General features: G+C 49.0%; 1 long non-coding RNA gene, 1 other non-coding gene and 1 pseudogene across 2 annotated transcripts; 2 read left to right on the top strand and 1 right to left on the bottom strand.

Moving 5' to 3' along the window:
* The first annotated feature begins 5,117 nt into the window (after positions 1–5,117).
* LOC117881143 lies at positions 5,118–5,305 on the top strand. Its single transcript, XR_004646717.1, has one exon. It is a non-coding gene; the product is annotated as a U2 spliceosomal RNA (small nuclear RNA).
* Positions 5,306–6,891: 1,586 nt separating this feature from the next.
* Positions 6,892–20,054, bottom strand: LOC117880940. Its single transcript, XR_004646644.1, has 2 exons — positions 18,962–20,054; positions 6,892–7,144 (listed from the first exon to the last, which is right to left on the bottom strand). It is a non-coding gene; the product is annotated as an uncharacterized LOC117880940 (long non-coding RNA).
* Positions 7,658–7,736, top strand: LOC117881122 (annotated as a pseudogene).
* Positions 20,055–20,109: the final 55 nt, after the last annotated feature.

Genomic DNA, 20,109 nt, shown 5'->3' with positions numbered 1-20,109 from the left:
CTCTCAAACCCCTGTGACACGCTTTTCCCCACCCTTTCCCAACTGTACAGCCCTCATTAGAAATGTCTCAGTGGTACTCTAATCAGGTTGTCATTATATTAACTTGCTTCAGCACTTTGCAAAAACAGTAGTGCTTGACACTGTGTCAAATTAGCTGATGTCAGCTGATGTGCACACTAAAGAGAACTTTTGTTTTATTGTCTGGAAAAAAAAATAAAGTCAGCAGCTGATTACTGCACGTGCACAGAGGCACAAACCCTAAACAAACAAACCCTAAACAAAGACACAAGCTTGTGGACCATGTCAACTTTAGGGCGACAGCACAATAAACACTTAGACACATGAGTATCTAGGCCATTGAGTTTTAAAGTTACTCACATGCCTAAATATCTACAAGAAAGAGGATATTTAAACACCAACATTAGAAAAGTGAACCACCAAAAATATGGCCTGTGGTTTGGTTTGGTTTGGTTTTACAAAATACTGCTTGGAAGATGGGAAACAGTCATGGAATTATAGGACTGCAAAGCTTGATTGGGCTCGTGCCTGGAACAGATCAGTCATCAGATTTTGTTTTTTAAAATGCTTTCAGGTAATGTCTACAGCTGTTGAACTTCAATCCAGGCACTTTCTATATGAAAGCAAAACCTCAAAAAAGGGAAATCTGGACAAAATTCTCAGAAGTTGGGGATCCAAAAATGAAGGTACCCAAAAATAAGTGGAGCCTTGGCAGAATTGCCAACAGCTGAATTCAAAGGATGAGGAGTTAAATCCTAATTGGCCTTGACCCTGCAATTTGAGTTCAAGTGCTGGCCAATAATATTTCAGGGCAGCTGGACAATTCTGCCAAAGGTCCACTTATTTTTGGGTACCTTCATTTTTGGATGACCCACAAAGCTTGAACACATCCTCAGGGTCCTTCCCAAACTGCATTTTGATCTGTTAACACTTACTCCTGGGAAAATTTATGTTATGTGCAGAATTTCCTTCCCCTTCCTCCCCCCAGAAATGGGCTGCAGAGACCTCCACTAGGGTGCACTGGACCCAGCAGAGCCCAACTTGCAAATAGAAGTCAGTGCCGGGGGAGGGGGAGACGCAATTCCCCTAGTGTGATCTTGTGCAACTGAGTCATAGAGTTGAGCAGTTCCTATTGTGTGGTGCTTACACAATTGTCATTGAATTGTAAACCCCTTGATTACTACTCCCCTGTTGATTAATGGCCGTTTAACACCCTCTTGGGAGTGGTTCATCACCTAGCAGTAGAGACTCCCAAACCTATGATGTATTGTTACCCAAGGTTCTTTCAACCCAAAGCTCTTGGTAACTTTTACTCTGTGCGAGGTGGTGTCAGGAAATAAATCAGGGGAGAAACGGCCGTCCGACCGATAGAGGGCTGGCACAAATAGGACAAGGCAAGAGTGCTTTCACTGATAGCTAAACTTTACTTAGTCTCAAGCACTTACACACGTCCGCAACAGATCAGTAAAACACCCCCAACCCTCGATAATTACCAACGCTGAGTGTGGCTCTCGAGTGAAACAGCAGCAGGCTTCCGGTGGCCAAATCTTCCGTCTGCCGGTGGGGACCTCAAGATGTATCCAGAGGGAGAGTCCAAAACGAGTCCAACTATCTCAAGTTTTTCCCCTTATTTATACATTAGTCATAGAATGACATGTCCCTTAAAGAAAACTTGTTAAGCAAGCAGTTCCAATGGGCAAGCAAGAAGCTCCTTCTGATTATTGATTAACCAGGTGTGGGTTTTTCTAGAGTTTGCAGCCTTGAGACCCCAATAGACATTCCTGGGGGTACATCCTGCTCTTTTAAAATGCATGTATCAGCAACTTTAACACAGTACTTATCAGGAAGGATGCAGGGTCAAGCTGCCCTTTCTGAGGCACCCAAAACCCCCTCCCCTCCTGCCTCGGTCAAGCTGAGACTGCTTAATAGCTTGCTTTTAACAATAAGCCATAGTGGTTTCAGGCACTTTACTGGTTTGACAAAATCTCCCCGTACAGTATTTCAGTTTTCAGAGAAGCGGCTGTGTTAGTCTGTATCCGCAAAAAGAACAGGAGTACTTGTGGCACCTTAGAGACTAACTAATTTATTTGAGTAACAAGCCTACAGCTAAATCCCATAACTGCATACACACTAATGATGTACATATTTGGACAGAACAATGAGTATCAGTAGATCGTGACCTTTCATATGGTATCTTACATGGCATGCTTCTTATGAAATATCACCACGATATATGAATGATGAATATGGGGGCCACAGAGTGCTATTTTGAGGTACAGAAGGTTACAGTGGGTGAAACCAGGCAATCACTATGCTCTCAAATGAACTCATACAAGAAGACGATAAGACAAGCCCACCACATCACCTGTGGGTGAGCACTTCTCACAGAGCAATCACTCTTGTATGTGATCTATCAGCCCTCGCCCTCAAAGGAAACCTGCATAACACTTTCAAAAGACGGGCCTGGGAGTGTAAATTCATCACGTTGCTAGACACTAAAAATCATAGAATGAATGAAGATACTAGATCTATGGTTTATTTACAGCAATCTGTAAACCACTAACAACGTCCCACAGCTGCTTTCTCCTTTGCAGGAGTGAAAGTAACTTAAAAGTTCCCAGTTCGGGGGCCTGGCTATATGTCTGCGCGGAGTCTCCTGGTCTCAGGCCCCTCGGACCCCCAGTGGGAGCAGAAGGTGGTGGTCAATGGGGAGACATTCCTGGCGTGGCGAGATCCTGGGACAGCCCCGGGGGTGCAACCCCACCAGATGCTGAGGGGCTGCGTGACCTGGGTGAAGGTCCCCGGTATGTAGCCATTCGCCCTGCCTACGGCTCAGATCCCTGTGCAGACCAGGAGGGATCAGGCTGGCTGGTAGTTGGGGTTCTCCAGTATATTGGCTGTGACCTCCTGTCGGGGGATGACTGTGTCCCTTTGGGACAGGATACAGGCCCTGCTCCTGTAATGGCCGAGGATTTGAATTTGAATCTAGGGAACCAGTCAGCTGAGACTGAAATTGTTAGTGAAAATACAAATGACCTGGCTGGCAAGGGGGAGGAGCTGCTAAGCTTGTGATACCTGCCTGCCTGTAACCAGGCCCCTGGGGCTCAGGGGAGGGGGGGGGGGAAACGACACAGGCAGGACAGGACAGGATGGCTGGCAACTAGGATTGCATTGTCCAGAGGTGCTGCTGGGAAGTAATTCCATGGCAGGGAGGGGGCTACCGGGGACAGGGCTCAGCGAGGCTCTGACCCCAGGCCCAGCCAGCGAGAGGGAACAGGTTCCACTCCCTTCCCCAGCAGCTGAATTCCAGACCGAGCTGCAGAAGGATTCCTCATTGTAGAAGCTGAGGGAACTTGCTGTCCACAGTGCTGCAAACCCCCTTGGGGAAGGCTGCAGGGAAAGATTCCTGTGGGACAAGGTATTTCTGTACCAGGAATGGGATCCCCAAGGGGAAGTGGAAGAGTGGGGGTTCAGGAGACAGCTGGTAGTGTGCTCCAGAAGTACCGCCACAGGCTATTGTAGCTGGCCCACGATGTCCCTCTCTCTGGACACCAGGGGATCCGGTCCACCATGCAGCAGCTGCTGCAGAACTTTTACTGGCCTGGAGTCTGTGATGCAGTCCAGCAGGTCCTGCGACCCCTGCCAGAGGGTGGGGAAGGCCCAGGATAAGGGTGAAGCTCCCTTGAGACCCCTGCCCATCATAGAGACCCCTGCCCTTTCCAGAAGGGGGCTGTGGACATAGTGGGGTCCCTCAGCAAGGCAACCTGGTCGGGGAAGAAATACATCCTGGTGGTGATGGGCAGTGGCTCTGTCCTCCACCGAGGCAGACGTGCTGCTGACCATCTTCAGCAGCGTGAGGGTCCCCAGTGAGGTCCTTACAGATCAGGGGTCCAATTTCATGTCAGCCTTGCTCTGGAGCTTGTGGGAGAAATGTGGGGTCTGGCCCACCTGGGCCTCTGCATATCACTATCAATCCAATGGGCTGCTGAAGAGATTTTATGGGACCCTGAAGATGATGATGACTTTTATGAATCAGCATCCGCAGGACTGAGACAAGTAACTGCCCCACCTGCGGTACAGGGAAGTGCCCCAGGAATCCACAGGGTTCTTCCCTTTCGAGCTGCTATATGGGAGGAGAGTGAGGGGACCCCTGCACCTGGAAAGGAATGATTGGGAGGAGAAGGCGGAAGACCCCCTGGTGAATCTCTTCCCTGAGATGGGAGCCAATCCTCCCATCAGCTGTCCCCCGTTCAGAGTCACTGGGAAAACAGCCCAGAACTTGGAGAGAGAGGTCAAGGACATGCTGGCTTTAGAGGTGATCCAGCTGTTCAACAGCCCCTGGGCCTCACGACCCATCCAAGCTGGGATGTTTGTACTCCAGAGACTTGATTGGTTTAAATCAGCAGTATTCCCATCAAACCTGAAACAAGAACTTTGCAATTGTTGTAGTTGATTCCATTTAACCAATTTTAACTCTCATCTGTATTTCTTTCTTTTTATGAATAAACCTTTAGATTTTAGGTTCTAAAGAATTGGTAACAGCGTGGTTTGTGGGTAAGTTCTGACTTGTATATTGACCTGGGTCTGGTCTGAGACCTGGTCCTTTCAGATTGGGAGAATCTTCTTTCTTTTACTGGGGTATTGGTTTTTATAAACATTCATCCCCATAATGAGTGGTGCTGGTGGTGATACTGGGAAACTGCAGTGTCTGAGGGAATTGCTTGTATGACTTCAGGAGAGGCTCCAAAGGGACACACACACCCACGCAGGGGGAAGAGACCTGTAAACCCCCCCTGCTGGACTTTATCCCCTGAGCCCTGAACCCACCGAACCTAACTGAACCCCACCACGTGAGGTTCACCCCATCCCCATTACCCAGCCCGCTTACTTATACCCATGACTGTCTGTACTTTCTGTATGAGTGATGGACCCTCACCGCTTGCCAGCTGTATCTCGATCTCGCCCACCGTTTCCCCCCCATTGGGGACATTGCAGACTGTATATATTATGTGCTGCCCAATACCAAAATACTAGCATCCCCCTATACTCTGTACGTTACCCCCAATGACAAATAACTGACTTTTCAAACTCTGTGTATCATCTATTTTTAATCATTATCTAATAAACTTTTAAATCTGTTCGTATTAGTTTAATATCTGATACGTCCTCTATCTGAGGACTATATATTAAATGGATTTTTGGAACAGGGAGATGGAATAGGAGCTTGCTCCATCCACTCCACGCATCGACCTGGTATTGCAGTACCTCCAGGAACGGTGCACCTCCCCTCGGGGAGACTATTGTGGTTCAAAAATAGAATCAGTTGACTTCTCTTTCTTTTAAACTGGCCTTTATAACACTTTTAATCTTAAATATTTGATATTTTGGGGGTATGGATGAAAAATTGTTGTGTTAAGTTTCTGTTATAATTTTGTGAGTCTATACGTGTGAGCGTTACTAGAGAATTTTTTAAAAAGCAGGGATTCTACTTTCTGGAGTGAGTACTTTTAACAGTAGGAGGAATGAATAAGGGAGATACTTACCTTTTTTTATATAATAGGGAAGGTCACATGTATACAAATAACTGCATTAATTATACAGACAGGTTGTATTCTTCTCCCCACCCAACAGATGGTCTGTGCATTTTGGTTTGTAAGCTCTAGTGAAGGCACTAGGTGTGGTACTGCACCCAGCACACAGGGGTCCCAATCCTCTGTAATGTAAGTTCAAAACACTAATATTTAACTTCTGGTTCTTACAATGTGGCTTGGGACAGGACACTTCAGGTGGCTGCCCCTTTCGAATTCCTCTGCAGAGTGAAGATTAAGCTATTTACCTCCTCTCCAAGGAGCTTTGTGAGGAGTGTACATTATGCAGTGTTTGCGACATGCTTTACAGCTGTGAAGTGCTCAGTGTTACTCTTCTGTGAAAGGTTTCAGAGGCGTAGCCCCGTTAGTCTGTATCAGCAAGGAGTCAATGACAAGCTGCAGAACTGGAATTCATTTGCAAACCTGACACCATCAAACTAGGCCTGAATAAAGCCTGGGAGTGGCTGGGTCACTACAAAAAGTAATTTCCCCTCTGTTGATATTCACACCTGCCTGTCAACTGTTGGGAATGGGCCACCTCCACCCTGATTGAATTGGCCTCGTTAGCACCGACACCCCCACCCGGTAAGGCAACTCCCATCTTTTCACGTGCTGTATATTTATACCTGCCTGCTGTATTTTTCACTCCATGCAGCTGGTGAAGTGAGCTATAGCCCACAAAAGCTTATGCCAAAATAAATGGGTTAGTCTCTAAGGTGCCCCAAGGACCCCTCGTTGTTTCTTCCGTGAAAGGCTGTTTTGTGGCGATCGATTTATCCCAGGCAGGTGCTCACACTTACAGCGCTGCAGCATTTAGTGAAGACACTACCTACGCCACGGAAAGAGCTTCTCCCGTCAGCGTAGGCGCTGCCCCTCCCCGAGAGGCAGTAGCTATGTCCCTAGGAGAAACCCCAGTCTACCCGGGGGGCTAGGTCAATATAACGTGTCGCTCAGGGAATGCATCTTATACCAACATAGGCTGGTAGCGTAGACCAGGGCTCAGTGAGAGAGTTGCTTCCCCCGCCCTTGCAGTTTTTTGTTTTTCCACCAAGCTTTGAAATCACAACCAGCAGGTGGCACCAGAGCTCCACGGCCCCAACGGTAGAGCGAGGAAGCTACCAAAACAAAGTGAGCGCTGGAGACTGAGCAGAGCTGGCTGCTGGGACCCACAAAACCTGCAGTCTAAGGGCTCGTCTACATGGGGGAATCGACTGACCTCCTCTAAGCAGAGCAACCACGGCGCTGTAGCTATTCCAGTATAACCCCCACACACATGGACACTCTATTCCAAATAAAAGCAACTTTATTCCCCAAAATTACTGCTCTGCTTCCAAAGCTATTCCACTATAGCCATGGCAGGAACCATTCCCATGTAGACAAGCACCTAAATCTGCAGGGATCCCACCTGACAGAGTTGATAGCTTTGGCATGTTCATTGGTGCCCCGTTGGAAGAAACCGCTGAGGGCAGCGTTGTATTCTCCGTCTCGCCAGACTCCAAGCCTGCATGCCACCGTAGTCCAACACGTTAGTTGGCTCCCTACAGGGGCAAATGGATGAAATTCTATGGCCTGTGTTACACAGGCAGTCAGATCAAATGATCCCATTGTCCCTGCTGCCCTTAAACTCTAGGAATCCGTTGCTGCAGCTTTACCTAGTCTTGGGAGGGAGGGAAAGGAAGAGAAAGGCAAAGGAACCTTTGAGATGACAGCCCCTCCCCAATAAATGGCACATTTTCGATACTAGAGCAGACCTGCCCCTCAGAAACTCTTTGGATTCTAATCTCCTCAGAGACGGATTTATATTCAGCTCGCATGCAGCACGGGAACAGGGATAAGCAGCTCTCCAGCACATCGCCCGATAAGGCAGTGGAAACCAAACCTGACTTCTCTTTTCTGTGATGGGGATGTTCTCATGCATGCTCCAGAAAGTCACATGGTGGTAGATTCAGGAGATAGGAACAAACAACTGGAACATATGCCATTGTGCAAAACATGCACCTTTCTGATTGTACTGAGCTCTGCTTTGCCAGTGAGAATGGAGGGTTTCGTACGAACAGGGAGATGGAATAGGAGCTTGCTCCATCCCCTCCACGCATCGACCTGGTATTGCAGTACCTCCAGGAACGGTGCATCTCCCCTCGGGGAGACTATCACTGTGGAAAAACAGAGTTGAGCTGTGTGTTGAGAGGGTGTTGGCTTAGGGTATGGTGTTCCTCTTCGTAAGATGCAGCGCCGTGGTGGGACACCAGCCTGTGATTTATGAGATCTGGGTGCAATTCCCTGCTCCACCAAGACTCCCTGTGTTACCTTGGGCACGTTACATAGCTTCCCTGTGCCTCAATTCCCCACCTGTACAGAGGGAATAACAGCCAGGCACTGCAGATTGCGAGGGGCTCAAATACTATTGTAATGGGGATCCACTAAGTACGAAGACAGGAGCTAGATCCCGGTCCATCTCACAGAGCTGGACTGATACCAAATGACTGGTTGAAAAGCACTATTGCTAGGGAATTATTCTCACACTTGCAGAGTCTGAAAGACCAGCGTAGTTCTAAGTGCACGTTCATTTTAAGTATCAGAGGGGTAGCCGTGTTAGGCTGGATCTGTAAAAGCAGCAAAGAGACCTGTGGCACCTTGTAGACTAACAGGCATATTGGAGCATGAGCTTTCGTGGGTGAATATGACGAAGTGGGTATTCACCCACGAAAGCTCATGCTCCAACACGTCTGTTAGTCTACAAGGTGCCACAGGACTCTCTGCTGATGTTAATTTTAGATTTCTGCATCTTCCCCTCCCAGAGTCAGTGGGGGACAAGGAGCTCTGTGGCACCAAGGATTCAAGTTCTACAACAAAGACAAAGGGCAGGAAAGAGGTAGAAGAGCAGAGTTAGGGGGTTGGAGTCTTTATTATTATTAATAATAGCACAGTAGCACCTGGAAACCCAGTTGAGGTTACGGAGCCATTGCGTCAGGCACAGCACAGACATAGTTTGAGAAGCAGCCTTTGCACCACAGAGCTTAGTCTGTTGCCCCCCGCCGCTCCTTTGAGAGGGGCAGGGGGACAGAAAACTAGATATCAGACTAACCAGGTTAGAAACATTAGGTAAGTAACACCCTCTGCACTGGTAGGGGGGCAAATGCTGTGGTGATGTTATTGTATAGTTATGCAGGGCACCTGCACCCACCAGTCACTGATCTTTTACCCAAGAACTAAATAGTTCAGTTGTCCCCTAAACATAACAAACCCTTTGAAACCCAAACACGTGGTCCCTCTCCCACTTAGGCCTTGGCTACACTTGCGAGTTACAGCGCTGTAAAGGCTCCCCCAGCGCTGTAACTCATTCCCCGTCCACACTAGCAAGGAATTTGCAGCGCTGTATCTCCGTGGTTGCAGCGCTGCATGTACTCCACCTCTCCGAGAGGAATAGCGAGTATGGCGCTGCCGCTGAAGCGCCAGTGTGGCCCCCCAATGCGCTGTGAATGGCCTCCGGAATTATTCGGCAGTATCCCACAATGCCTGTTCTAGCCACTCTGTTTATCCGTTCAAACTCTACTGCCCTGGCCTCACGTAACCAACCATGTGACCGACCCTTTACATTCCCCGGGAATTTTAAAAATCCCCTTCCTGTTTGCTCAGCCCGGCGTGGTGTGGAGTGCTATCAGCGAAATCTTTCCAGGTGACCATGCCTCCACGTGCCAAGCGAGCCCCAGCATGGAGCAATGGCGAGTTGCTAGACCTCATCAGTGTTTGGGGGGAGGAAGCTGTACAGTCCCAGCTGCGCTCCAGCCGTAGGAATTACGATACCTTCGGGAAGGTATCAAAGGACGTGATGGAAAGGGGCCATGACCGGGACGCCCTGCAGTGCAGGATTAAAGCGAAGGAGCTCCGACACGCGTACCACAAAGCCCGCGATGCAAACGGCCGCTCGGGTGCTCCCCCCACAACCTGCCGATTCTACAAAGAGCTGGAGGTGATACTTGGGGTTAACCCCACCTCCACTCCGAGCACCACCATGGACACTTCAGAGCCCGGGGGGAGGGGGGTGGGGGGAGAACAAAACAGGAGTGATGGTGGTGGGCCAGATGGAGACACCCCGGAATCCCTGGAGCCATGGAGCCAGGAGCTCTTCTCGAGCCAGCAGGAAGGTAGCCAGTTGCAGCGGGCGATACTTGGTGGAGGACAAACAGAAGAGCACGTTCCCGGTAAGCGTTGCCCCCCCGCCCCTCCGGGAAGGAATTTTTTCGGTGCGGGCTCGTTGGGAGAGGAGGGTTAGGCATGCATGCCTAGATACGGAATATCAGAGGGGTAGCCGTGTTAGTCTGAATCTGTAAAAAGCAACAGAGGGTCCTGTGGCACCTTTGAGACTAACAGAAGTACTGAGAGCATAAGCTTTCGTGGGTAAGAACCTCACTTCTTCAGATGCAAGTAATGGAAATCTCCAGAGGCAGGTATAAATCAGTGTGGAGAAAACGAGGTTAGTTCAATCAGGGAGGGTGAGGTGCTCTGCTAGCAGTTGAGGTGTGAACACCAAGGGAGGAGAAACTGTTTCTGTAGTTGGATAGCCATTCACAGTCTTTGTTTAATCCTGATCTGATGGTGTCAAATTTGCAAATGAACTGGAGCTCAGCAGTTTCTCTTTGGACTCTGGTCCTGACGTTTTTTTGCTGTAAGATGGCTACCTTTACATCTGCTATTGTGTGGCCAGGGAGGTTGAAGTGTTCTCCTACAGGTTTTTGTATATTGCCATTCCTGATATCTGACTTGTGTCCATTTATCCTCTTGCGTAGTGACTGTCCAGTTTGGCCAATGTACATAGCAGAGGGGCATTGCTGGCATATGATGGCATATATAACATTGGTGGACGTGCAGGTGAATGAGCCGGTGATGTTGTAGCTGATCTGGTTAGGTCCTGTGATGGTGTTGCTGGTGTAGATATGTGGGCAGAGTTGGCATTGAGGTTTGTTGCACGGGTTGGTTCCTGAGTTAGAGTTGTTGTGGTGCGGTGCGTGGTTGCTGGTGAGAATATGCTTAAGGTTGGCAGGTTGTCTGTGGGCGAGGACTGGCCTGCCTCCCAAGGTCTGTGAAAGTGAGGGATCATTGTCCAGGATGGGTTGTAGATCACTGATGATGCGTTGGAGAGAGATTTAAGCGGAGGACTGTAGGTGATGGCCAGTGGAGTTCTGTTGGTTTCTCTTGTAGCAGGAGGCTTCTGGGTACACGTCTGGCTCTGTTGGTTTGTTCCTTTATTTCCTTGTGTGGGTATCGTAGTTTTGAGAATGCTTGGTGAAGATCTTGTAGGTGTTGGTCTCTGTCTGAGGGGTTGGAGCAGATGCGATTGTACCTCAGTGCTTGGCTGTAGACGATGGATCGTGTGGTGTGACCGGGGTGGAAGCTGGAGGCATGAAGGTAGGCGTAGCGGTCGGTGGGTTTTCGGTATAGGGTGGTGTTAATGTGGCCATCGCTTATTTGTACGGTGGTGTCTAGGAAGTGGGCCTCCCGTGTAGATTGGTCCAGGCTGAGGTTGATGGTGGGGTGGAAGCTGTTGAAAGCATGGTGGAATTCTTCCAGGGTCTCCTTCCCATGGGTCCAGATAATGAAGATGTCATCAATATAGCGTAGGTAGAGAAGGGGCATGAGTGGACGAGAGCTGAGGAAGCGTTGTTCCAGGTCAGCCATAAAAATGTTGGCATATTGTGGGGCCATGCGGGTGCCCATAGCGGTGCCACTGGTCTGGAGGTATATATTGTCACCAAATTTGAAATAATTGTGCGTGAGGATAAAGTCACAGAGCTCAGCAATAAGTTGTGCTGTGTCATCATCAGAGATACTGTTCCTGACAGCTTGTATTCCATCTGTATGTGGGATGTTTGTGTAGAGAGCCTCTATATCCATGGTGGCTAGGATGGTGTTTTCTGGGAGGTCACCAATGCATTGTAGTTTTCTCAGGAAATCTGTGGTGTCACGGAGACAGCTGGGAGTGCTGGTGGCATAGGGTCTGAGTAGGGAGTCCACATATCCAGACAGTCCTTCAGTGAGAGTGCCAATGCCCGAGATGATGGGGCGTCCAGGATTTCCAGGTTTGTGGATCTTAGGTAGTAGATAGAATAACCCCGGTCGGGGCTCTAAGGGTATGTTGATTTGTTCCTGCGTTAGTGTAGGGAGTGTCCTGAGTAGATGGTGCAGTTTCTTAGTGTATTCCTCAGTGGGATCTGAGGAAAGTGGCCTGTAGAATTTGGTATTGGAGAGTCGTCTGGCAGCCTCCTTCTGGTAGTCAGACCTGTTCATGATGACAACAGCACCTCCTTTATCAGCCTCTTTGATGATAATGTCAGGGTGGTTTCTGAGGCTGTGGATGGCATTGCGTTCTGCACGACTTAGGTTATGAGGCAAACAATGTTGTTTTTCCACAATTTCTGCCTGTGCACGTCGGCAGAAGCATTCTATGTATAAGTCCAGACTGTCATTTCGACCCTCAGGAGGAGTCCATGTGGAGTTCTTCTTCCTGTGTTGTTGGTGGGAGGGTATCTGTGTATCAGTGCGCTGTTCAGTGTTATCATGAAAGTATTCTTTGAGTCGGAGGCGGCGAAAGTAGGCTTCCAGATCACCACAGAACCGTATCATGTTCGTGGGGGTGCTGGGGCAAAAGGAGAGTCCCCGAGATAGGACAGACTCTTCTGCTGGGTTGAGTGTGTAGCTGGATAAATTGACGATATTGCTGGGTGAGTTAGGGGTACCCCTGTTGTGGCCCCATGGGGCAGGTAGGATTTTAGACAGCTTACAGTCCTTTTTCCTTTGTAGAGAGGTGAAGTGTGTAATGTAGATCTCCTGTCTTATTTTAGACAAGTCCATTTGTGTGGAGGGTTGGTTATTTATGAAAGTCTCCAGGTTGGAGAGCTCTTTCTTGATGTTTTTCTGTTTGCTGTATAGGATGCTGATCAGGTGGTTCCTCAGTTTCTTTGATAATGTATGGCATAATCTCTCACTGTGGTCTGTGCAGTATGTAGATAGCAATGGATTTTTCACCTTCAGTCCATTTGGTATGATGTCCATCCGTTTGCATTTGGAAAGGAAGATGATATCTGTCTGTATTTGTGCAAGTTTCTTCATGAGGTTGATAGATTTCCATTCCATACGGCTAAATGCAGTGCCTTGTCAAGTATCAGAGGGGTAGCCGTGTGAGTCTAAGGCCTGGTCTACACTATGACTTTAATTCGGATTTATCAGCTTTAATTCGAATTTACCCTGCAACCGTCCACACAACGACGCTATTTATTTCGATGTAAAGGGCCCTTTAAATCGATTTCTGTACTCCACCCCGACGAGCGGAGTAGCGCCAAAATCGATTTTAACATTTCGAATTAGGGATAGTGTGGCCGCAATTCGATGGTATTGGCCTCCGGGAGCTATCCCACAGTGCTGTCCAGAGCGGTCACAATGATGCAATCTAAACTCGGATGCACTGGCCAGGTAGACAGGAAAAGCCCCGCGAACATTTGAATTTCATTTCCTGTTGGCCCAGCGTGGAGAGCACAGGTAACCACAGATAGCTCATCAGCACAGGTAACCATGCAGGCTGATAATCGAAAAAGAGCACCAGCATGGACCGTGAGGGAGGTACTGGATCTGATCGCTGTATGGGGAGAGGATTCAGTGCTTGCAGAACTTCGTTCTAAAAGACGAAATGCAAAAACTTTTGAAAAAATTTCCCAGGGCATGATGGAGAGAGGCCACAATAGGGATTCTGAGCAGTGCCGCGTGAAAGTCAAGGAGCTCAGACAAGCCTATCAAAAAACAAAGGAGGCAAACGGTCGCTCCGGGTCAGAGCCGCGGACATGCCGCTTCTACGCCGAGGTGCATGCAATTCTAGGGGGGGCTGCCACCACTACCCCACCTGTGATCGTGGATTCTGGGTCGGGGATAGTCTCATCAGCGACGCCTGAGGATTCTGCCGATGGGGGAGAGGAGGAGGTGGAGGATGAGGATGAGCTTGCAGAGAGCACACAGCACTCCGTTCTCCCCAACAGCCAGGATCTTTTTCTCACCCTGACTGAAGTACCCTCCCAAGCCAGTACCCAAGACTCTGACCCCATGGAAGGGACCTCAGGTGAGTTTACCTTTTAAAATATAAAACTTGTTTTAAAAGCAAACGGTTTTTAATGATTACTTTGCCCTGAGGACTTGGGATGCATTCGCGGTCAGTTCAGCTACTGGAAAAGTCTGTTAACGTGTCTGGGGATGGAGCGGAAATCCTCCAGGGACATCTCCATGAAGCTCTCCTGGAGGTACTCCAAAAGCCTTGCCACAAGGTTTCTGGGCAGTGCATCCTTATTCCCTCCTCCATGGTAGGACACTTGACCACGCCATGCTTGCAGCAAGTAATCTGGTATCATTGCCTGACAAAGCCTGGCGGCGTATGGTCCCGGTGTTTGCTGGCATTCAAGCAACATCCGTTCTTTATCTTGCTGTGTAATCCTCAGGAGAGTGATATCACTCCTGGTAACCTGGTTGAAATATGGGAACTTAATTAAGGGGACAGAGGTGGCCGTTCCTACTGGGCTGTTTGCCTGTGGCGGAAAATAAATTCTTCCCTGCAGTTAGCCAAGCGCAGATGGGAAATTGGCCCTGAGTTTTTTGCGTTTGGCTAGCAGGGATCTTCCCTGTTACCAGCCACGCGGTGGGGGGGAGGGGTACAGCGATCATCCCAGAGAATTCATGGCGAGAGGGGGGGGTGGTTAGTTTGTTTTCTGCTGCTGCTGCTGAATGTTAACAGAAAAACCGCAGCACTCTACAGGCTATGCTTGGTATGTGGGAAAGGAGGGCGCAGAAGCTGTAAAACAATGGCTTACCACGGCCGCATGCAAGCCGAATTCTGTTGCCCAGACCTGTGATCTCTAGCAGCAAAGCCACAGGCACTCAGCATTAAGAGGCAAAATGCGACCTTGCACAGAAATCACATGTGCTATGTAATGTGAATAGTGTTGGTCACCGTGAAAGAGTATAAGCATTGTTCTGCAAAATGTAGCTTTTTAAACAAGTCTCTCTTTTTTCCCCTCCCTACAGCAGCTGCAAATTCCTCAAGCCTCCCTCCTCCATCCCGAAGGTTATCACAGATAAGGCGTCGTAAGAAGAGAACGCGAGACGAGATGTTTTCTGAAATTATGGAATCCAGCCGCAGTGACAGAGCTCATCTGAATGAGTGGAAGGAAACAGTTTCAAAGTATAGGAAAGAAGCCAGTGAACGTGAGAACAGGAGGGACCAACGTGAAGACAGGAGGGACGCTCGAGATGAGAGGTGGCGGCAGGAAGACCAGAGGAGGCAGGATGCAACGCTGAGGCTGCTGCGTGAGCAAACAGACATGCTCCGGCGTCTGGTGGAGCTTCAGGAACGGCTGCTGGAAAACAGACTGCCGCTTCAGCCCCTGTTCCACCCTCCCCCCTCCCCATGTTCCGTATCCTCCTCACCCAGACGTGTAAGAACGCGGGGGGGGAGGCTCCGTACACCTTCCCATTCCACCCCAGTAGACAGCCCAAGCAAAAGGCTGTCATTTTTTTAACCTTTTCTTTGTGGCTTTTTCCTTCCCAGCAATCCTCCTCCCAAATACCACCCGGGTTCCCTCCCTCTTTTTCTAATCTATTAATAAAGAATAAATGATTTTTAAATGATAGTGACTTTATTTGGTTTGAAAGAAAGCTGGGGGAAGGGGGAGGGTGGGTTCCTTACAGAAAATCAGTCAATAAAGGGGGCAGGTTTTCATGAAGGAGAAACAAACAGATATTTCACACTGTAGCCTGGCCAGTCATGAAACAGGTTTTTAAAGCTTCTCTGATGCACAGCGCTTTTTGTCCCATCAGGCACTGGGATCTTAACCCACAATCCCAATGGGCGCGGGAGACTGCGGGAACTATGGGATAGCTATGGGATAGCTACCCACAGTGCAACGGTGCAGAAATCGACGCTAGCCCCGGTACTTGGACGCACACCACCGAATTAATGTGCTTAGTATGGCCGCATACATTTCGACTTTATACAACCTGTTTTTCAAATCCGAATTATATAAATTCGGATTAATCCCATAGTGTAGACATACCCCGAATCTGTAAAAAGCAACAGAGGGTCCTGTGGCACCTTTGAGACTAACAGAAGTACTAGATGCGGAATAGTGCGTTGATGTATGTGACGGAGCAGGGAGCAGGGCAGATTTGACCTGGGAATGTTGCAGGGGGGTTGCAGTGGGGATGTGGGACTTCCCTTGAAGGAAGCTACCTAAGCTGTAACCTGAGCCAGGAACGGGGGTGGGGAGAATTAACACCTTCTGCCCGGGAGACTGAACAAAGGAGAGGAGCAGCGGGAGGGGTTGGGAGTTTAGTTTCGGTTGGGGCTGGGTGGTGCAACGCAGGGAACCCCAAGCTGGGGTCTAAGCTCCCTGAACCTCCCAGAGGGACCTAATTGAGGGGGTCTGGTCGTACCTACACGCTCTGCTTGAGACTGTGTTCCTGTCCTTAAATAAACCTTCTGCTTTACTGGCTGGTTGAGAGTCGCAGTGAATCGCAGGAAGCCAGGGGTGCAGGGCCCTAACTCCCCCACAATCCGCAACAATGTGGTTTATCACATCGCGGTAGTCAGCCTCGGTAATCTCCTCGAATGCCTTATCCAGAACATGTGCATTGTGCTTGCGGAGGTTTATCAGGAGAGCCACCGTGGTCCTTGTCCCAGCCAGGCTAACGTGTCCACGCCACTGTGCTGCGAGGGGCCGGGGGACCATTGCTGCACACAGCCAAGCTGCATATGGGCCAGGGCGGAAGCCACATTGCAATAGAAGACCCTCCCTTGCTTCCCAGGTCACCCTCAGCAGCGAGACATCTTCCAGGACGAACTCCAACATGGAAAATGTTGGGACAGTGTTCAGTGTAGGTGCCCCCTGAAGCTGTTGGGTTCTCCCCAAGGCACAAAAACCCAGGGGACAGTGCGGCCCTGAAACAATCAGTCCCCCTTACTCACCATTTTTATTACATAAAGGAAAAGACTCCTTAGCCCAGGAAATAAACAGGCACTGCAAGTCTGCTTGTCTGCTAAGCAGAGACGGATTCCTAAAGATTGGAACTACTGCACTTCACTCCCGTGCAGGGCATCAGATATCACTGCTGGTTTTCAGCCTCAAATTGCTCCCTCAAGGCAACCCTAACCCTTGCAGCCCCGCACTGGGCCCCTGTAATAGCCTTGCTCTCTGGCTGTGCAAATTCAGCCTCCAGGTGTTGAACCTCGGAGGTCCATGCCTGAGTGAAGCTTTCACCCTTCCCTTCACAAATATTATGGAGGGCACAGCACGCGGATATAACCACGGGGATGCTTGTTTTCAGCCAAGTCCAGCTTCCCATACAGAGATCGCCAGCGGCCCTTTAAAACGGCCAAAGGCACACTCCACAGTCATTCGGCACCGGCTCAGCCTGTAGTTGAACCGTTCCTTGCTGCTGTCAAGGCTCCCTGTGTAGGGTTTCATGAGCCACGGCATTAACGGTAAGGAGGATCTCCAAGGATCACGATGGGCATTTCAACTTCCCCTACCGTGATCTTCCGCTCTGGGAAAAAGAGTCCCGGCCTGCATCTTCCTGAACAGCCAAGTGTTCCGAAAGATGTGTGCGTCATGCACCTTTCCGGGCCAGCCTGTGTTAATGTCAATGAAATGCCCACGGTGATCCACAAGCGCCTGGAGAACCATAGAGAAATACCCCTTCCGATTAACGTACTCGGATCCTAGGTGGGGGGGGTGCCAGAATAGGAATGTGCGTCCCATCTATCGCTCCTCCACAGTTAGGGAACCCCATTTGTGTAAAGCCATCCACTATTGCCTGCACGTTACCCAGAGTCATGGTTCTTCTGAGTAGGATGCAATTAATGGCCTTGCAAACTTGCATCAACACGATTCCAACGGTCCACTTTCCCACTCCAAACTGGTTTGCGACTGACCGGTAGCTGTCTGGAGTTGCCAGCTTCCAGATTGCAATAGCCACCCGCTTCTCCACCGGCAGGGCAGCTCTCAATCTCGTGTCCTTGCGCCGCAGGGTGGGGGCGAGCTCCTCACACAGTCCCATGAAAATGGCTTTTCTCATCCGAAAGTTCTGCAGCCACTGCTCGTCATCCCCGACTTCCACGACGATGTGATTCCATCACTCGGTGCTTGTTTCCCGAGCCCAAAAGCGGCATTCCCCGGTGCGGAGCACATCCGTGAATGCCACAAGTAATTTTGTGTCGTACGCATTACGCGGCTCGATAGCATCGTCGGACTCCTCACCCTCACTCTCACTGTCACTTTGGATCTTAAGGAATAGTTCAACAACCAAACGTGACGTTCTGGCGAGACTCGTCAGCATATGCCTCAGCAGTTCGGATTCCATTTCCCGCAGACAGATCGCACTGCACAGAAACCGTTGAAAGATGGCGCCAAAGGTGGATGGAAACAAAGCTATTTCTGGGATGCGAAGCGATGCATCATGGGGCACTGGGACAGGACCCAGAATCCCCCGCACCCACGTCCCCTTCCCACAACCCACGGCGCCAGAATGGGAAAAGGTGCTGTGTGGGATAGCTGCCCATAATGCACCACTCCCAATAGCACTGCAATTGCCGCAAATCTGGCCACGACAGTGCGCTGGGCAGCTGTCAGTGTGGACAGACTGCAGCGCTTTCCCTACTCAGCTGCACGAAGTCAGGTTTAACTCACAGCGCTGTACATCTGCAAGTATAGCCAAGGCCTCAGGTTCAGAGAACGACTTCAAAAGAGTCTTTATGGAGCTCTGCATGCAGTTGAGTGGCTTTCAAACATTCCTTGCTACCTGCTAATGTCTGAGAAGTGAAACCAGTCTGTCCTCTGGCTTCTCTGCAGCTGATTAGCCAGAGGGGGCTCTCGGGTCCCTTTCCTCCAAGCGGCTTCTTTGACTTTACATAAACACAATAAAAAGGAGTTTCCTGCAATTCCACTATCCCTGTCTCCAACTGTGGCCAGTACCAGCTGTTTGACAGAAAGGTGGGAAAACCCCAGAATGGGCAACTGTGGAATAAGGTCTACTCAGTCTACACAGAAGTGTTCCATTTTATAACCTGCAAAAATGTCCCTCTGACCAACAACAACATATTTATACACACACCCTCCTTATATAATAAATACACTCAAAGGCCTTGATCCTGCAAGGTGCCAAGAGCCTCGCACACCTGATATTCTCTGAACTCCAAAACCCACTGGGTGCCACCCCACCCACTCCCCTTTGAACCACCAAGTACACGCAGGGGACAGTGTTTGCCAATGCTTGGAACCCTACAGACAACTATATAGAGGAAACCCACGGATCACCCCACTTACCTTCACACTTCACTCTTGTATGTGATCCGTCAGCCCTTGTCCTCAAAGGAAACCTGCACAACATTTTCAAAAAGATGGGCTTGGGAGTTTAAATTCATAACTTTGCTAGACACTAAAAATCCTGGACTGAATAAAGATACTGGGTTTATGGTTTATTAACAACCATCTGTTAAGCAAGAGAAATCAGGGTTTGATCCTGCAGAACAAGGAGAAAAGGGAAAACTGAATTTTGCAAAGGGAAGCCACAGGTTAGCCCTAAAATGCCCAAACTCCAATGGTATTGAGCCAAAGGTGTGGCAAGGCAAACATGACTGTAGATGGACACTTGCAATGAATTTGTTGTTATTGCTAATGGTAATTTTTGTAACGAATGTGTTGCTATTACTACAAACTGTACAAATGTACAATGTGCCTAATCTTTTGGAAGATCCCTTGAACATGTTAAAAGGGATACATGAGAACAGACTTTATGTTAAAAGGCCTTGTTATACTGATGTTTCACAGTTAATGCCTGTAAACAGTATTGGAACTTTTCACGGGGAAAAGACATTCCAGACCTAATGTGCTGTATGAAAAGGGAAACTGAGGCACACTACCATATTGCTTTCATGGCTAAATGCCAAGATTCCTGTACTATGAGCAACCTTGACGTCTACATTGACTTGATGTTGACTGGGTTCCAAACATTTGCCAGAGCTTGTATGGACAAAGTAGCTGTTTTCTTTAGCTCTTGGCAAGTTCACACAAGACATAAACAGGTACCATGCTGCAAGAGCAGATCCAATCCACTATTGTTCTAACCAAGTTTTCCCTTGAGTTTGTAAAGACATTCAATCATGTTATTAAACATAAGTTTTTGATAAACCATTTCTGTTATACACTGGTATGGCTTCTAACCCAATACTAGCTGTAGTGAGACAGACCCAAGGATGGGGAGCTCTTGGGATGCAATCAGTGATGTTTGTGTCATCCCTTCCTGCCTCAATTTTGCATTGGGGGTGTGAAGTTATTGATATAATCTGGGACCATATAGATCATTGTTGCAACCAAGGTCCGGTAGTGGCACCCAAATCTTGTATAAAGGGGGTCAAATGGAGTGTCTAAGACAAGGTTATGGTTTACTGGTTATGATTATGCTGTCTATATGT

This window comes from Trachemys scripta, chromosome 7, assembly GCF_013100865.1.
Source record: "Trachemys scripta elegans isolate TJP31775 chromosome 7, CAS_Tse_1.0, whole genome shotgun sequence".
Classification (NCBI taxonomy): domain Eukaryota; kingdom Metazoa; phylum Chordata; order Testudines; family Emydidae; genus Trachemys; species Trachemys scripta.
The sequence above is the reverse complement of the archived record's forward strand: the minus strand, read 5'-3'. Positions and strand labels throughout refer to the sequence as shown.